Source organism: Onychostoma macrolepis, chromosome 13 (genome assembly GCF_012432095.1).
Source record: "Onychostoma macrolepis isolate SWU-2019 chromosome 13, ASM1243209v1, whole genome shotgun sequence".
Lineage (NCBI taxonomy): Eukaryota > Metazoa > Chordata > Actinopteri > Cypriniformes > Cyprinidae > Onychostoma > Onychostoma macrolepis.
In genome coordinates this window covers 6438185-6457513 of record NC_081167.1, presented here as the reverse complement: position 1 = coordinate 6457513, position 19329 = coordinate 6438185, and the positions used below count along the sequence as shown (strand labels likewise).

The 19329-nt window shown below is 39.9% G+C and overlaps 1 long non-coding RNA gene across 1 annotated transcript; it reads left to right on the top strand.

Annotated features, from left to right (window-relative positions):
- Window positions 1-10892: 10892 nt before the first annotated feature.
- On the top strand, window positions 10893-12172 carry LOC131552818 (uncharacterized). The gene is made up of 4 exons (XR_009274058.1): window positions 10893-11011; window positions 11152-11292; window positions 11571-11618; window positions 11834-12172. It is a non-coding gene; the product is annotated as an uncharacterized LOC131552818 (long non-coding RNA).
- Window positions 12173-19329: the final 7157 nt, after the last annotated feature.

The window sequence follows — 19329 nt, the reverse complement described above, 5'->3', positions numbered from 1 at the left end:
TTGTGGTTTTAAGGTGCTCTTGGTACATACATACATACAAACACATCTGACATGAGAACAGAAAAAACATTTAAATAGTAAGACTTAATGGATAATAATCATAATAATAATAATAATAATAATAATAATAAGTATGAATCTGGAACAGTAGATTTATGTACAGATTTGTGCATTATTTACTCTATATACAGCTGTATAAATAAACAGATATGTATGTGTATTTACATAATACTTGAGAAAGAGGCAATAATTAAAGATGGAGAATGAATTACAGAATGAATTACAGAACACCGGTAATGATTCATGTGTTGGCATGGGGGAAAAAACTGTTTTTATGCCTAGATGTTCTAGTGCACAGAGATCTGTAGCGTCTGGCTGAAGGGAGAAGTGCAAACAAGTTGTGTCCGGGGTGAGAGGGGTCTGTGATGATGTTACCTGGCTGGGCAGGTGCACACCAATGATCTTTTCTGCTGTCCTAACAGTCCGTTGAAGTCTTCTTAAATCTGATTTGCTGGCTGACCCAAACCAGACAGTTATGGAGGAGCACAGAACCGACTCAATAACAGCTGAATAAAACTGTTTCAGCAGCTCCTGTGGCAGGTTGAACTTTTTCAGCTGACGAAGGAAGTACAACCTCTGCTGGGCCTTTTTCACGATGGAGTCAATGTGATTGTCCCACTTCAGGTCCTGAGAGATGGTGGTGCCCAGGAACCTGAATGACTCCACTGCAGCCACAGTGCTGTTCATGATGGTGAGTGGGGGGAGAGGCGGGGGGTTTCTCCTGAAGTCCACTATCATCTCCACAGTTTTGAGCGTGTTCAGCTCCAGGTTGTTGTGACTGCACCAGACAGCCAGCTGCTCAACCTCTTGTCTGTAAGCAGACTCGTCACCGTCCTGGATGAGGCCGATGACTGTAGTGTCATCTGCAAACTTCAGGAGTTTGACAGAGGGGTCTTTAGAGGTGCAGTCATTTGTGTAGAGGGAGAAGAGTAGTGGGGAGAGAACACAGCCCCGAGGAGCTCCAGTGCTGATGGTGCGGGTGCTGGATGTGTGTTTAAAAGGTTCTGTTAGTCCTGTTACACATTTGTACTTTCATTACCAAAAAGTGTTGTTACCAGTGTCCTGTTACACATTTGTACTTACACATACCATTCAGTGTGTTGTTACATGTGTGTACTTACAGAAATATTACAGCTGTAGATACTATGTACTAATGTGTACTTGCCCTGTGGTTAGATACTACGTACACATCTAGTTACTATGTAAGTACACAGGTATTAGGGCTGCTTAATATAAAGTGGGACACAAATTTGTACTCCCAAGTGAGCTAAACCTGACAAAATCTTCAAAAACCTCCCTTTGGGGGCATCCTCATTTGTAAAACTGGTATAAAAATAAAATAAACAAAAAAACAAATTACTTGTAAAAATGCAGAACGTTTTTTGTGAGGGTTAGGGTGTGGGTTAGGATTAGTTTATAAAATCTATAACTATAATCTGTATATAAAAACAATAGAAGTCTATGTAATGTCCCCATTTAGATATAAGTAAACATGAGTGTGTGTGTGTGCATGTGTGTGTGTGTGTGCGTGTGTGTGTGTGTAAACGTTCAAAAGTTTGGGGTCATTCATTTTTTTAAGTATGTATCACAGTTTTCACAAAATATTAAGCAGAAAAAAACTTATAACAATAAAAAATGTTCAGCAAATCAGCATATTAGAATGATTTCTGAATGATCATGTGACACTGAAGACTGGAGTAATGATGCTGAAAATTCAGCTTTGATCACAGAAATTACATTTTTAAATATATCAAAATGGAAAACTGTAATAACACTTCACGATGCTATTGTTTTTACTGTATTTTTGATCAAATAAACATACATTTTTGGTGGGTAATTACATTGAGATGATACTAACTGATATTAAATATGAATCCACAATCTCGCTCACCCACTGCAGCATAAACAGAGCGTTTAACCAGCAGCAGTCAAAAGGATACTTTGAGAGTCTGGTTTGTTTAGGGTAAAAAGTGCATACTCAGATAAATAGTGGCTGATCTCACCCTGTTTGTTTCTAGTGTAACCAGTTGTGTTTTGCAAAACACGAAACAATGCTGGTGATTATAAATGATGTCAACAGTTATTCTGACAGTACAGAATGAACATGTCAGAAGTCACACTGAAGATGTAATTACACATTCAGACTGTCTGGCGTTTTATTATACAAGAGAAACCATGAGGTTTCACAGTGGCCCAGCGATTTAAACACGCAGCCCCATCTCTTCCTCTTTGGGTGCCTTTGGCTGTTTGTTTTCCACAGTTGGATTGGGTTCTGGGCTGTTGGAAAAACCATTTGTGGCACAGCGGGAAAACCTGCCACTCCTTCTAATGCATGGAGAAGCACAGTCGAGCTCTCAACCGCTAGTGTGAATCAGGAAGGATGATGCAGTCCGACTGTTTTCTTCAGGCCTGCTGCAATCGACTGTCATATAACTTTTTTGGTTACTGGTGAGCTCTCTAACACAGAGCAGATATTTTACTACCTACTTTGAGAACTTACATCTCTTCTACTATACTCACAGAACTGTGAAAGATCTGGGATTTCTGGGGTTTAAATAATTCTTTCAACTTGGGCTAAGCAGCAGGAAGAGAGATCTTTCTAGAACAGTGGTTCCCAGCTGGATTTTTTTCAGTAGTACGCAGATTTTTCAAAGCACAGTACTGAAATTGCCTAGTATACACAAAAATGCCATTTTTTAAACTAAACAAAAAATGCATTAAAATATATTAGTATTACAATTCACTGCATGCATCCAAACAAACAAACAAATAAATTAGAAGTTTCATGTTTTCCGTTCTCAGGCAATAATTAACCATATATACACAGTTAGGTCCATATATATTTGGACACAGGCACAATTTTCATTATTTTAGCTGCTGACCAAAACATATTCAAGTTACATAATGAATATGGGTTTATAGTGCACACTCTGAGCTTTAATTTGAATAAACTCATCAAAATTGGAGGAAAGGTTAAGGAATTACAGCTCTTTAATATGTACCTCCCCAATTTTTCAAGGGACCATAAGTAATTGGACAATTGACTCAAAAGTTGTATCGTGGACAGACGTGGGCTATTCCTTCATTATTTCTATTCATCAATAAAAGATCTGGAGTTGATTCTAAGTGTGCCATTTGCATTTGGAAGCTGTTGCTGTGAACCCACATCATGTGCTCAAAGGATCTCTCCATACAAGTGAAACAGATAGCAGGAACATTAGGAGTTCCTCTAGGAACATTCTTTACCACGGAGAGGATGATCCTCATAGTACAAATAGATGATGACCCAAAACATACAGCAAAAGCAACCCAGGAGTTTTTGAAGTGAAAAAGTGTTTTATTCTGCAATGGCCAAGTCAATCTCCTGATCTCAACCCGATTGAGCAGCATTTCACTTGCTGAAGACAAAACTAAAGGCAGAAAGACCCACAAACAGACAACTACTGAAGTCAGCTGCAGTAAACGCCTGGCAAAGCATCACAAAGGAGCAAACCCAGTCTCTGCTGATGTCCATGAGTTCCAGACTTAAGGCAGTCATTGTCTGCAAAGGATTCTCAACAAAATATTAAAAATGAACATTTTATTAATGATTGTATTTATTTGTCCAATTACATTTGAGCCCCTGAAAATGGGGTGACTGTGTATAAAAATTGTTGTAATTGCATTTTATGTTATATTTTTGTTCAACCCCTTGAATAAAAGCTTAAGTCTGCACTTCTATTTTATCTTGCTTTATTTTTAATTCTGTTCTGGTGGCATACAGAGCTGAAATTATGAAAATTGTGTCAGTGTCCAAATATATGGACCTAACTGTATATGTATATGTGTATATATATATATATATATATATATAAAACATTCTCACTGCAAGTGAACCTGCATTTAGTGTGCATTTGAATTTGCAGCAAAACTTTACAAAAACAAATTAATTAAATAAATTTTAAAATTGTTTAATTTTATGCATGACCTTTTATCAACAACAAAACATGGGAGATAATTTAACCTTCATATTAAAATCATACATTTGATTAGTCAGTATATTTTTGCTATCCAAAATTTGCCTGATTATATGATTTGTTACATGCTAATATTTGCATTTATTTAGCAGTGGTTTTCGCTCCTGTCCATGACTCGGTCATAACAGACCTGCAATTGATTTCTGGGTTTGGGCCCACCAGTTGCGAATCACTGTTCAGAAGACAGTACGGTTGTAAAAAGACATTTATACCATAGTGTTTGGCATTCTCTTAAAATACTAACAGCTTCTTTTTATTGTTTGACAGTACCAAGAGCAGCCACAAGGGGATGATGTGTGCCAGTGATTTAGAAGAGCACCACACTCATACAGTTTTTATCCACTCTCATAATTTATTGTTCTCATAGCAGTTAATTTTCTGTAATAATAAACTGATGGGGAAAAGTGCTTGTATTAAATATAGCACAAGCAAGGTTTAAATGCACTATGTACAGTGATTAAGCATAAGAAAACTCTCATTGGAGGAGCCTCTCTTGGACTGCCCTCACATATACATAAAAAAGGAGCATTATAGAACAAGAAGGTGAACCTGGTGCTACAAAATGACCCCCTCCAATCTAATAACTCCCACCATATACTGTGCAGAAAGTGCCCACACTGTAATGGATTCCCTGCAGTTGGCACCAGTTACTGTGGGCTGCAGGCATCAGTGCAAGCACAGCTTGCTAAAGGTTATTGTCATGCTTCAGCCTTGAATACAGGCCATTTCCAAATGGCAGCAGTGTCATAAAATCCAGCTTGGTGCAGCTCATAACTTACTGTCTTTGGTGAAACAGGCTGATTGTGTCCCTGAGGTATATACCTGTCAGTGAGCTTCAACTAACAACCACTGTTTCTATTTGCAGAGGCAGTTTGTCCATATTTAGCATATGCTGTTATTAAAGGAATAGTTTACCCAAAAAATGAAAATAATGGTAATTTACTACCCACGTGTCATTTGACTTTCTTTCAATCTGTGAAACATAAAAGATATTTCGAAGAATGACGGTAACCAAACAAGAATGTTTTGGTCAACATTAATTGTTGTCTAGAAGCTGTTTAATGTACAATGGTTTTACATTTGTAGATTAGGTGCATTATGGGATTGTATTAGTGCACTTGATAATGTACACTATGCTTGCAGACACCACTACAAATGGCTTAACCTCCTTAAAAAGTGCACTATATGAGGTATAAGGCAGGGGTTCTCAACTCAAGGTCCACTTTCCTGCAGAGTTTAGCTCTAGCCCTAATCAAACACACCTGGACAAGCTAATCGAGGTCTTCAGGATTATTAGAAAGTCACAGACATGCGAGTTTGATGAAGGTTGGAGCTAAATTCTGCAATAAAGTAAGGACCAGAGTTGAGAACCTCTGGTATAGGAGACGATTTCAGACAGATTTTCTGTCTGTCAAAAAATAAAAAGTACTAGGCCTATTTTTCAGATAACTAAAAAATCAGACATAAAATAAAATAGAAATATGAAATTCTGCTCATTTAGTGACACTTGGTGTCCTATCTTCATAGATTTAATGCTACAAACATATGGCAAGATTGACAAATCTTGTGTCAACCACGCTACCTTGTGTATATATATATATATATATATATATATATATATATATATATATAAATGTGATTTAGAAACTATTGTTGGTTTGTCAATATTCTTAATTTGCAGAAATTATTGCTATTTTGATGTAGCCAATATTTAAGCAAAATCTTGTTTTATGTATTATGTCACACTGGAAGGCAGACATTTTTAGCTCTCTTTCTGACCTTCATTATTATTCCAAACATATTTAAGTTGACGGAAGAACAAAGATTTCCTAATGATTTGGCCCTTGAGCTTGATAATACCTTGAGTACTATAAGTAGTTCACTTCAAAGACTCTGTCTGCTGTGGAAGATCAACACTTACAGCCAAACTTTGAGCCCCACAGGAGGTCACGAATACCAGCTCTTTCAAAATATAATGTCCATTCATCATTTTTTACTCATGTATGTTTCTGGTTTACATCATATAGTTTGACATGAATTAAATTTGATCAGATGGTGTGATCAGATGGTTATTATACCAAATTAATATTCCAAGGCCCGGTTTCACAGGCAGGGCGTAGATTAAGCCAGGATTTGGCCATTGTTCAATTAGGACAGTTAAGTAACTTTTATAAACGTACTTACAAAAAAAAAAAAAAACATTACTGGTGTGCATCTTGAGACAAAACAAAGGCACTGATATATTTTAAGATCAGTCAAGTTTCTTTCAGTTGAAACAGCTCAGATTTACATTTTAGTCTAGGATTAGGTTTAAGCCTCGTCTTTGAAACAATGACATCTCTGAATTCAATAATGAAATGCCTTTAACTGAAAACTGAGTGTTTAATCTTATAATTATACATTACTGACACTCTATCCTCCAATTTGATACTGTTAAGTGCTTTGACACAATCTAGCCTATTGTTAAAAGCACTATATAAATAAAGGTGACTTGACTTGAAACCAGGGGTAAAAGTCTCATATCACTGTTCTTTCTATTATTATTTTTAATTACCATAAGATTATACCACCAGCATAAAAATTTAAGTCAGATTAAAAACGTTTTGTACCCAGTGAAATGCCGCTGTAGTCCAGAAAAATATTACTGACAAATTGTCAAACAATGGAGATTAATTTACCATACACTGAACTGATAATTATTATACTATATAATTATTATATTATTTCCTGAAAATATTTCAGCAGTCATGTCATGTGCAGTGATGGGAATAACGGCGTTATAAATACACGGCGTTATTTTTTTCAGTAACGAGAAATCAAACGAATTACTGTTTTCCCCGTTACCTTTACTGACAATAAAATGCGGCCTTTCTATAATTCATTACCTATAATATTATTAGAATTTTCAGTTCAACTGAATGGATGCGTACCGTAAACTCTAGTGTGAAGGCGCACGAATCGCCGTCGCTTTGTCTCACACGCGCAAAGAAAGATACAGAGCGAGAGAGTCTTTCATAACATGCAGAATTGACGCGCTACATGTAAACGATATTCTTTGTTGTATTTTCCTGTCAAAATAACGGAGTTCCTTTGGAATTCTTCAGCTTTTTAAGAACTGGTAGTGGGCGGAACTAACGCGCAAACTACAATCTCATTGGCTGGCGCTCACCTATTATCGTCCCTATTTTGATTTCAGCAAATCAATTCGAGCGAACGCAGACTACGTGATTAATAGGCTATAAACCCAGCAGCTCAACCTTAGTGCATTTTATATTGTTATTGGTAGTAGAATTCGTAGTAGTTTTGTTGTCTTATCAATTTCTTCCCCCCCTTTTTTTATAGAAACACTAAATGACAAACAATATCTTAAGCACCGCCACCAGTCAGTCAACATGCCAAATATGCATTCATACATGGTTATTCTAATTACTAAAATTCTATAATGCTAAATTATCATAATATCCATAAATTATCATAATATTATAATACTTGTAGATGAATAGTGTAGATTAATGTACAATGTTTTATAATAATAATTTATTCTATTTAGTGTCCATTTAATTAATTTAACATATTTAATATTGGGGGCATCCAAGTTATTTGACATTTGAACATTTTTTCTTTTAAGTAACGCAATAGTTACTTTCCCTGGTAATTAGTTACTCTTTTAATGATGTAACTCAGTTACTATTTGTGAGAAGTAACTGGTAACTATAACTAATTACTTTTTTAAAGTAACGTGCCCAACACTGGTCGTGTGTGTTTTCTATCAGCTGTTTGGAATCAGAACTAACGATGCCAGATTTGTAAATGAATCAATCATTTGATCCATTTGGTCAAACGGGTTTCGCAATTCCGTTTGATTCATTTTGTTTTTAAGTTCACTCAAGCACTGAGGCAAGTGCAGCGATTACACACACCAAAATAAAAATAGTAACGATATACTTTAAAAAACAGCAATGAATCAGCTCTTTACTGTGTGTGCAGCAAGTGAACGACTCTGTACTGCAGGTATCTATCCATAACAGCATCATTTTTTAATGTAGTATAGGTTTTTTATAGAATATATATATTTTTATATAAAAGGTACTGCTGCTGTGTTTTTTTATTAGTGTGAAGATTCGTCTTAATCAAGGTGCAGTAGAGAAACAAGCTAAGTCGTCAGTCTTCAGATGCTTAATTTCTCTTGACTAATTCCTCATTAGTAGCTCATTATCTCGGTTTCCTCTTATAACTCCTCATTTTGCCATACAAATAATCAGTGCAGCTCTTTGTAGTACTTACGGGGGGCTATTGATTAGGCTACAAGATGGCAGACGCTCATTATCACTCATTACGCAAAGCTGCCTGTTATCAGACAGCGGCCATCAGTAATCAGGGAGCTGCTCCATTTTGTTCCTCCTTGTCTTGGTTGATTGTCGCCCTGCAGTTGTGTAGGCAGCTGCTTTCTGAAGAATGATGTGGTTATTTTTACAAGCAACAATGACAGACAGGTCGATCTCGACAGGGTCCTTAGAGAGCATCAGCGTTCTCGCATGCCAACGGCTTGTAGCACAAGTGCAGCTTAACTCGTCGTAGGGAAAGACAATACCCACATGAACCATTTTGTTTAGAACAATGGATTGAAGAACGTCAATGGCGAGGATGCCCATCACTTTCAAGGGACTCCGAACCCTTGCAGCTGCCATTCTCGCTCTGACCCTGGTCCCTCTGTTACAGCCATGGGTGTTATTTTAGAAGGCCTGAGATATTGGTCTGTCCAAAGGTCCCAACTCTAATGGAAAACTCTGTTAGATTGTGCAGGTCAGCAGGACTGAGAGATACACTGCTCATCTTTCAATATATGGTTGTTGACAGATGACAGCATCGGTATAAAAGTAATCTTCTTGTACTTCAGACTTCAAAGGCCAAGAGCCTCATGTCAAACTTGAAATAGCACCTCATTTCACCACCTTCACCGCCACTGAGCAGCACACAAAGACTAGTTGCGTTATGGGAACTCCTAAGGGAACATAACAGGTGCTCAGGTGCAGCTTAAGAAAAAAAAAATGAATTTGCTTATATTGTTTTGTGTAAATGCTGGATTTTACAGAAATGTGTGGTGACTAGATATTACCATAGAATAGCACAAACGCTGAAATACCTTTTCGCCTCTAATAATCAAGTAATCTTGAAGACCTTGATTGGTTATAATTTGTTTAATTAGGGTAGGAACTGAACTCTGTAGGTCATGGCGCTCTAGGAGCTCCAGAAATGGGTTCAAAGAAAGAAATTACGGTAACACTTTAGATTAGGGAACATTATAACTACACTGTTAGACATTTGTCATTTCTACAGTTATTTACTGTATATCACCCAGTATAATACTTGCAAATTCCCTTTACAGTAAATAACTGTAAGACCCTTTGCATCATAGGAATTTTCTGGGACGTCAAACCCCACATACAGAGACTTTCTGTATTTTTTTTAAATTGCTGTATACTACTGTATTTTCTGTAACGGCCTCTTTGGCGCCATTCTATTGAGGTTGTTTTCTCATGTCTTACATTTGGATTGACACGATTTGCCTACAGTGGATGTTACATTGCTTGAAATGATTGGAAAATCCGTTTGTCCTTCATGTCAGAAACAGTGTGAGCGCTTAGAGTGCATCTGTACGTCAGAAATACACCGGGGCATCACTTTACTGTCCGCATCCACTGTAGATAGTGTATATATAATGGGTTCTATAATGTTGTCTGTTGTCGAGTCGCGCTCCACTCGCGTCCGAGGAAGACACGGAAGCAGCGGGGCCGCGGGGCAGCGCCGCGGGTCTTGCCCGGGGATGAAACCCGCGAGAGTGGAAGAGCTCCGGAGAACATCTGCGCTGGGTGTCGATGCACCTTACGAGAGAATAAGACCAGCAAGCAAGATAAAAATATATGTACGTTTGTCTGTGTGTTTGTTATATTTTTGCACACCAGTTTAACCTAGCAACATTTACCCGTCAACATGGAGGTAAACTTTACTGTGCTGTCCTTAAAAACGACTTTTGTCAGTTTATTGAATTACGTTACCGGATTAAAATTATTTTTAACGAGCAACGCTTATCTTAACATTAGTTAACTTAATGTGAAATTTTGTTCAGGTGTTTAGTTAATGTTGGCCAGTAGCCTATTCATATGTTTCATGTGACCTCACACAGTGGTGTAGGACCGAATTCTGTGCTCTGGACTGTAATAACAGTAAATAACAATGGATTATTTACCAAGAGATGTGGATGTACGGGATTCTTTTGATTAAATATTTCTCGTAAGCATAGATGCGTTTTTCCATTTTAGTATTTTATTCAGCAAGTTCATAATGAAACTTGCAAAATGGTCAATTCGCGTGCAAGACTGCTGCTCCACCTAAAGCTAATAAATCGAGATGTTTTTAATCTTTGATCTACGCTACAATTTGATGAGCAAAACTCCGATCCGAAAACAAACAGATGATGAAGAAGAGGAGTATGACAGTCCAGCGCATACAAGGAGAAATGTTTGTACTTGTAATTTCATTCTTATTTATAGGAATGTAACTGAATGTAATAACTTCAAGGATGTTAGAGTGAAGAGGATTTGTTTGTACTATTATAATTCTATAGAAGACCGATCTTTTCAAATAATCCCAGTTAACTAAATATGTGACCCTGGGCCACAAAACCAGTCTTAATTAATTCTTAATTTTGACCTACAGTGTATTTTTGGCTATTGCTACAAATATACCCCAGCGACTTAAGACTGGTTTTGTGGTCCAGGGTCACATATAAACTAGTTGCTGTGATTTTTACGATGAGAATGTATTGCAGTCAAATTTATATGCGTCAGTATGTCTGAGATCATCTGTGTCCTTCTTTTACAGTTGCTATGTAAGCAGACTTCTATCTACATTTGCTCACCACTACCAAAAGACATGTAACTGACTACAGCAAAACACAGAATCACAGTTTTGTTGCTAATTTAGATGCTTCTTCACTTAGCATGTAGAGACATACAGGAATGACTGATTATTTCTCTTAATGTGCCACACATTTCTTTTAACCTATGTTTTGTAGTAACCAAGAGAAGTGTCATCGCAGAAGAAATGGCAGACGTTCCTCAGACACCTGAGCAGTGCTTGGAGTCAGACAGTGGACTTCATCTTCATTACACTTCTCTGACTTGACTACCAAGGAGCAGTTAGAGTCGATGAGAAAGTAAGTTCAAGTAAATGTCTGCACTGACCATGATTATACCATGTAATATAATGTTTTGTGCAACAACTGGGGAGAATCTTACCTGAAGAGACGAACTGACCAACAGGAAGCTATGGGTCTATCGAATGTGTATTTTTCCGCACAGTAATGACTAGTGAAAAGTGTTTCTACTAATTTACTTAAGTATAGTTAACCCCATAATTCTATCATCATTTACGTTATTACATCAATTCCCCCTAATTTTTTTTTTTCAAACCCTGACGTTTGTTTTTCTGCAGAACTCAAACTAAGATACTTTGAAGAATGCTGGCAATCAAAACCAACAGGTTTGTCACATGTAGACGACATAAAGGGAGTATGAATTTGAATTTCAGTCATAGTGGACACAGCCACTTAATGTGCTAGAATTAAATGGGTAAATAAGTAAATAGTCTTTCAAACAACATGTTTTTTAATTCAATATGCATTTAATTTCATTCAGTTTGGTGCATTCAGTTAGACCTTTAGTAGTAGATGCGTATGCATTATTTGCTCTTTACAGGTGCAGAAATGAAAGCTCCCAAGCAAAGAACTGACTGGACTAAGATGTGGAAAGACATGCTGCACAATGACCAACACAATGAGCAACAACCAAGAACAATATTCACTGATTACCATTAAAAATGATTCATAGTAACAGTTGGATAATAATTATTTCAGTTATTTTGCCAAGTACAAAATGTTTAATTCCAAAACTTTGCCATTTACCAATGTATTTTTCAAAACGCCTTTTAAATTTTTAAATGTTTTAACCTTTGTTTATTAAATGTTACAATCCAAGTGTACATAAATGCATCAAGTAAATGCATGGGTAATTTTGCAAAATGTGTTACTTTTTTTATTGTATAACTGCTGTTTTTTGCTGTAATTGCATGGTTTTGTAAATAGATTTTCCTCATGCTATCTTGGTCAAGCTAGTTATTTAATGGACTTTAAAACTGCTTTCATAATAATGAGATGTTTATAGATTTAAGTCATGTTATTTATGTACAGTATTATAAATACAACAATGTATATAAAAGTAAACGTTTTGTCTAGGTAACTTTATCAATTTTAAATGAAATATTAATGAACAGTACAGTAGATATAGAAATGAAATGGGTTAAGTCCGGCGTGGATGCGGCAGTGTCGGCAAGTTACGGCTGTCGCATCTGGTCTGGTTGATTTGGCCTCATAAAGACAGTCATTTGTCATTACATAGATGCAAACTGCTCACCTTTCGGTGAAAACTCACCTTTTTGCAGTGGTGTAGTCTAGTTTTTTGTAGTGAGCATACTGCGACACACCATAAGCACCACTCACTAATGTGTACAGCATCTACATGTAACTGACAGCATTCTGAAAGACTGCTTATGTGATATCAACATGTCAATTTATTATAAGCAACACTAGACAGCCAATGACATTTACGGCTGGGGAGACTGGACTGATTTTCTACTGTGTTAATTATCTAACTCAGCCAGTTAAGAGCTACATTTTTCCTGAATATGGTCCCTGGAGCACAGGTTTTATCAGCTGGCAATTTTCAATGCACATTTAAGAGTGCCTGTTTTTAAATTCCCTAGCCTGATCTTCAGTCCACAAGGCTGGCCAGGAGTTCTCATCTCTCTCATCTGAAACAAGGAGATATTCAGTTTAACTGCTGTACACAGACACACACATATCTATGTTATCTCTCCCCTTCTCCTACATTCATTGATCCGCACACTAATTTTACTGAAGTTATTAGCTAGTTATTTTGGCCTGAGAAAGTCAACATACTGCTGACTATGTGAAAAATGCTTGGGACAGTTGACTGATCTGTCACTGCTCCCTGGGCCATAGCTGGGGTTTGCGGGGCCCCGGTGCAGGTTGTACCTGTGGGCCCTGTTTGAAATAGTTTAATGTTTGTTCTATATGTTTATTTGTACGGTGGCCCAGTAGTGCACAACACAACGCAATTAAAAAAGCACACATAAGCTCACAACACAAAAAAGCACACATAAACTCACAACAAAACGGAAATGCTCCCGACCACTAGGGTGCAGTGTTGACAGTTAAACCCGATATTTCCTCGAGACGCCACAAGAAATTCTCAATGTAAGTGATTGATCTTAATGTGTAATCGATTTTTAAATGAACAACGTGTTTTCACTGAATGTTTTGATATCCTGGTAATCTTAATGTATCGATTCATGAATCGAGCAGAAAATAAATCAACATTATTTTCAATTTGGACAGTTTAGCTCTGCTCTTGCACACAATCACAATAGACGCTGCATGGTCACTTCCGCATTTTTCCTCAGGGGGCTTACTTAAATCCGGTGCTGTACCGGAAGCCATTGTTCCTTAATACCAAAGAACTTCATAGAACAACAAAAGGTTTTGTAAAAAAAAGAAAGAAAGAAAAAGTCTGTAAGACTAGGTTCACACTGCAGGCTAAAGTGGCCCAAATCCGACTTTTTGGCCCAAATGTGACCCATATCTGATTTTCTTATGACAGTCTGAACAGCACAAATCCGATTTTTTTCAAATCAGGCCCAGGCCACTTTCATATGTGGTCCTAAATCGGATACATATGCCATGAACGGCCATGTCGCATTTCATGTGATTTTTATGTCATTGAAATGCGACAGACATCACAATTCTGCGCTGGAGGAAATCGTGCTCTCCTTCTTAATATTCTTTTTCTTATCGCTTCGTTATTTAGGCTCCGATTGCACATTAACTTAAAAATTGCTGAACACACGCTAACACGAGCAGCATCCATTTTTATTTCCACAAACACAGTGCGCTGCGTCTGACGTCACGTCGTCTTCTGCGCATGCGGGTCACTTCAGGACCGTATACGGTTCACACATGAGACTGATGGCAGTCGCATTTAAATGACAATGTGAACAACAGCGCAAAAAAATCGGATTTCAGCAAAAAATCCGATCTGAGCATTAAGACCTGCAGTGTGAACTATAATACACTGTTAAAAGGATTTGATGATCACTAGACTAGTGATTGTACATTATTGTTGTCATGGTTCAGGCTAGTGATGGAAAAATGAAGCTTTGCGAAGCACCGAGGCTTCCCCTCAACTGTATCGTAAAAAGGTTAATTACTCAAAGCTTTTCAAGAGGATGCACACTAACGACATCTTGTGGTCAAAAGGTGGAAAAAGCTGCCTTTGCGTCCAGACAACCCAGCCATTTTTGGATTGTTTCAGATAATAAATCAGTTTGTGCTATGAAAATAAAGCAAAGAAAGTATTAACTCTATATAAATTAATGTTTTACGTGTCAGTCATTGTTTTACACAATATATAATAAATGAGTGAATAAATTTGTGGAAAAAATAGGCAAGAATATAAGATATGCATCGATGATCAAAATAAAAGAAGATTATCAGAATGGTCAGCTGAAGTGATTGTGAAGCGGGAATTAATACAAAATGAACATGCACAAAACTACACATGCATATATTTATTCCTATATTGATTCATTCTTATCAAAGAAGTGAGTGACATTTCAAACTGCGCAAGTGGTTCGCGTTATTTGAAACAGAATACGAAGCAGTCACGTGGTTGTGTGCGAAAACGAAGCATCGGACGTCACAGATCACGTGGTTTTGGCAAAATGAATCAAGCTACGGTACAGTGCTTCACTGCCAGATGCTTCGTTTTTTTGATACAGGCTTCGAAGCCTCGGTGTCGAACGTCACATCACTAGTTCAGGCTGTATTTCAGGTTTAATGTACGTTTTCTTTAAACAAAGCAGCTGATTTTTGCCATAGCGACAGCAGGAATCGATCGAGTGGACTGCCGAGTCGCTTTTACCCCAAAATGGTGGAAGCACAGGGCTGCTGCTGGGCGCCGCTGTTGCAATGGAACATTCTATTGGCATTCACTTCTCGTCAGTATAAGTTCTTTGCTAGTGGTCGGGAGCATTTCCGTTGTGTTGTGAGCTTATGTTTGCTTTTTTAATTGCGTTGTGTTGTGCTTATGTTTGCTTTTTTAATTGTGTTGTGAGCTTATGTTTGCTTTTTTAATTGCGTTGTGTTGTGCTTATGTTTGCTCTTTTTAATTGTGTTGTGAGCTTATGTTTGCTTTTTTAATTGCGTTGTGTTGTGCACTATTGGGCCACCGTATATTTGTGCTATTTACACAATGTTTAAGTTTTTTCAAGTTTGTAGGTGTCCAGGAAACTGAATAATCAAATATAAAATAGCATTGCATAGTCTTCACTGTATAAATTAAATATAGATTAATTCTTATTAAACTACAAAGTAGTTCAGTAAAGAGCTGTGAGTGATTTTCTCTGATTTAAGTATCCAAGATGGCGGCGCGATCAGACGCAGCGGCTGCTCCAGGTCCCAAAGACGGTGCTTTTTTGTCTTTTAATGTCGTCTGTTCGTCTCCAAATAGTGTAAATTTACCGCTAGTTCATAAGGAAAGCACTCCTAAACTCATATATGTTCGCCAAAGACTTTTGGATATCGGCAACGCATACAAAGACCAACTCTCGCCGGCGGCTACTGAGAAGCTACGAGGCCTCTGTTTACTGCTGAAGCCGGACCTCGAGACCGGCCTCGCCTTACTGTCGCTACCCGCACAAAGCGGGCGTCGCAAGCGGTGTGAGAGAGGACGAAGCGCCGGTAAGCGCGGAGGTATACAAGCTAGGCTGAGGAAAACCCCACAAGACCGGCTCTTCCAACACTCATGCTCTCAAGCGTTCGCTCTCTGGAAAACAAACTGGACTTAATTCAACTCAGTCGATCAACACAGCGTGAGACAAGGGATTGTTGTGTGTTTGTTTTCACTGAAACATGGCTGAAGGACAACATCCCGGACTCCGCCATTCAGCTGCACGGACTAACTTGCTACAGCGGACAGAGATTCATCACTGTCTGGTAAGACTCATGACAGTGGCTTGTGTGTGTACGTCAACAAAGAATGGTGTAACAATGCTGGGGTAGTGACAAAACACTGTTCATCGCTGGTGGAGTTTATGTTTGTGAAGTGTCGACCATTCTATCTGCCGCGGAGTTCACGGCCATTGTTATTGTCGCGGTATACATCCCCGTGCGCAAGCGCAAAGGACACGCTTCGCGAGCTGTACAGCGCCATCAGCGAACAACAAACAAATAACCCAGACGGCTTTTTCATCATAGCCGGTGACTTCAACCACGCAAACTTAAAGACAGTTTTGCCAAAGTTCTACCAACATGTGAACTTTGCAACAAGGAAATAACACACTGGACTTTGTTTACACAACAGTTAAGGCGCATACAAAGCTGAACCCGCCCCCACCTCGGGTACTCCGACCACATCTCTGTTATGCTAATCCCAGCATACAGACCACTTCTGAAACTGGCCAAACCGGTTCACAAACAGATCAAGGTATGGCCAGACAATGCCACCTCAGCACTGCAGGACTGCTTCCAGGACACAGACTGGAACATGTTTAAAGAGGCGGCCACCTACAACAACCACACAGACCTGCAGGAGTACACTGAAACAGTGACTGCTTACATCCAAAAGTGCACTGATGATGTGACAGTCACCAAGACCATCACCACACGCGCCAACCAGAAGCCATGGATGACAGCTGAGGTTCGTGGGCTGCTAAAGACCAGAGATGAAGCATTCAGATCAGGAGATAAAGCAGCCCTCAAAACGGCAAGAGCCAATCTGTCCCGCAGCATCAAAAATGCAAAACGGTCATATGCTCAAAAAATCAACAATCACTTCACAGACAGCAGTGACACACGGAGCCTGTGGCAAGCTATTCAGACCATCACAGACTACAAGCCCCCGCCACAGGCCTGTGATGATGACACATCCCTCCCAGATACACTCAACCACTTTTACTCACGGTTTGAAATGCAGAATGACACACCTGCACAAAAACTGCCCACACCTCCCAATGACCAGGCGCTCTGTCTGTCTCCAGCCGACATAAGGAAGTCCCTATCTAGGATCAACCCACGCTCCAGTTTGCATACCGTCCAAACCGCTCTACGGACGATGCAATTTCCTCCACCCTCCACCTAGCTCTTACCCACCTAGAAAATAAAGACTCCTACGTTAGAATGCTGTTCATCGACTTCAGCTCAGCATTCAACACAATAATCCCACAACAGCTCATAAATAAACTCAACCTGCTGGGCCTTAACAATTCCCTCTGCAATTGGATCCTGGACTTTCTAACCGGAAGACCTCAGTCAGTCCGTGTCGGCCACAACACCTCGAGCACTACCACACTGAACACAGGTGCCCCACAAGGCTGTGTCACTGTGTCCTGTGGCTTGCTGTTTCCTACAAGGCAGGCGCAGGTTGATGTCCCTGGTTGACAGCCAGACCTTTTGCCCTGGTTGGTAATTCGGGTTTGTCGATCTTCGGACATCTGCTGTCACTCTCTGTCTGCGCACTGCCTGTTGGAGCTGGTGGTGTGCTGCGTCCCAGACTCTCTCACTCTCCTGGAACCAGTGATCGATGGCGGGGACGTCCGATGGTTCACCTGACCAGGGAAACAGGGGAGGCTGGAAACCGAGTACGCACTGGAAGGGAGTGAGTCCAGTGGATTGTTGGCGAAGCGAGTTTTGGGCGTACTCGGCCCAGCCTAAAAACTGGTTCCAGGAGTTCTGGCGACTATGGCAGAAGGTTCTCAGGAAGCGCCCTATCTCCTGGATTTTGCGCTCGGTCTGCCCATTGGACTGTGGATGATAACCAGATGAGAGGCTGACGGTCACACCTAGGAGGGAGAAGAAGGCCTTCCACACCCGTGAAATGAATTGGGGTTCTCTGTCAGATACAATGTCTTCCGGGATGCCATAGTATCGGAATACGTGGTTGAATAGTAGTTCTGCAGTTTGGAGAGCTGTGGGAAGGCCAGTGAGGGGAATGAGACGACAAGACTTGGAGAATCGATCAATGATGACTAAAATGCACGTGTTTCCGTCTGAAGCTGGTAGGTCGGTGATGAAGTCCACTCCTAGGTGTGACCACGGACGTTGAGGTATGGGTAACGGGTGGAGTTTGCCGGCTGGGAGATGACGGGAACTCTTGGAAATGGCACAGTCTGGGCAGCCTCGCACAAACCTTCTCACATCCCTGGCCATGTTGGGCCACCAGAAGCGGTTTCGTAGCAGCGAGAGAGTTGCGTTGGCTGTGGGTGTGGGTGGTTTGGATCAATGGAGTCCGCTGTGTTCTGGGCACATACTGGAGGTCTTGTGGACAGCCCGGCGGATTGGCGGGTGGCGTGGTTGAGGCTACTGGAGGAGAGGTCCACTGAATGGGGCTGGTAATGATCGTTGGAGGCAGTATATTCTCGGGTTCATGGCTGTTGTTGTCAGGGTTGTGGATCCGGGATAGAGCGTCCGCCTTGACATTTTTGGTACCAGGTCTGTAGGAGATTTTGAAGTGGAACCGGGTGAAGAATAATGCCCATCTTGCCTGTCTTGGGTTGAGCCGTTTAGCGTCACGAAGGTATTGTAGATTTTTATGGTCTGTGAGAACTAGAAATGGGTGTTTTGCCCCCTCCAGCCAGTGCCTCCACTCTTCAAGGGCAAGTTTGACGGCCAACAGTTCCCGATTTCCAATGTCGTAATTCCTCTCCGCCGGGCTGAGTTTCTTGGAAAAGTAGGCACATGGATGGAGTTTGGGAGGCTTCCCCTGCTGCTGTGATAGGACGGCTCCTACGCTCGTGGTGGATGCGTCCACTTCCACTACAAATGGCAATTCGGGGTCTGGGTGTGCAAGGAGTGGTGCGTTGGTGAAGGTGAGTTTCAAATTTTCAAAGGCTTCCAAGGCTTTCGGGTTCCAAGTGAGGGTTTTGGTCTTTCCTTTAAGCAGATCTGTAAGTGGACTGGTGACGGAACTGTAATTGGAAATGAATCGGCGATAGAAGTTTGAGAATCCTAGGAATCGTTGTAGTTCTTTGATGTTGGTAGGGGTTGGCCAGGTGGTGACTGCTTCTACCTTCCCCTTGTCCATGCGGACGCCACGGTGGTCAATGATGTATCCAAGAAAGT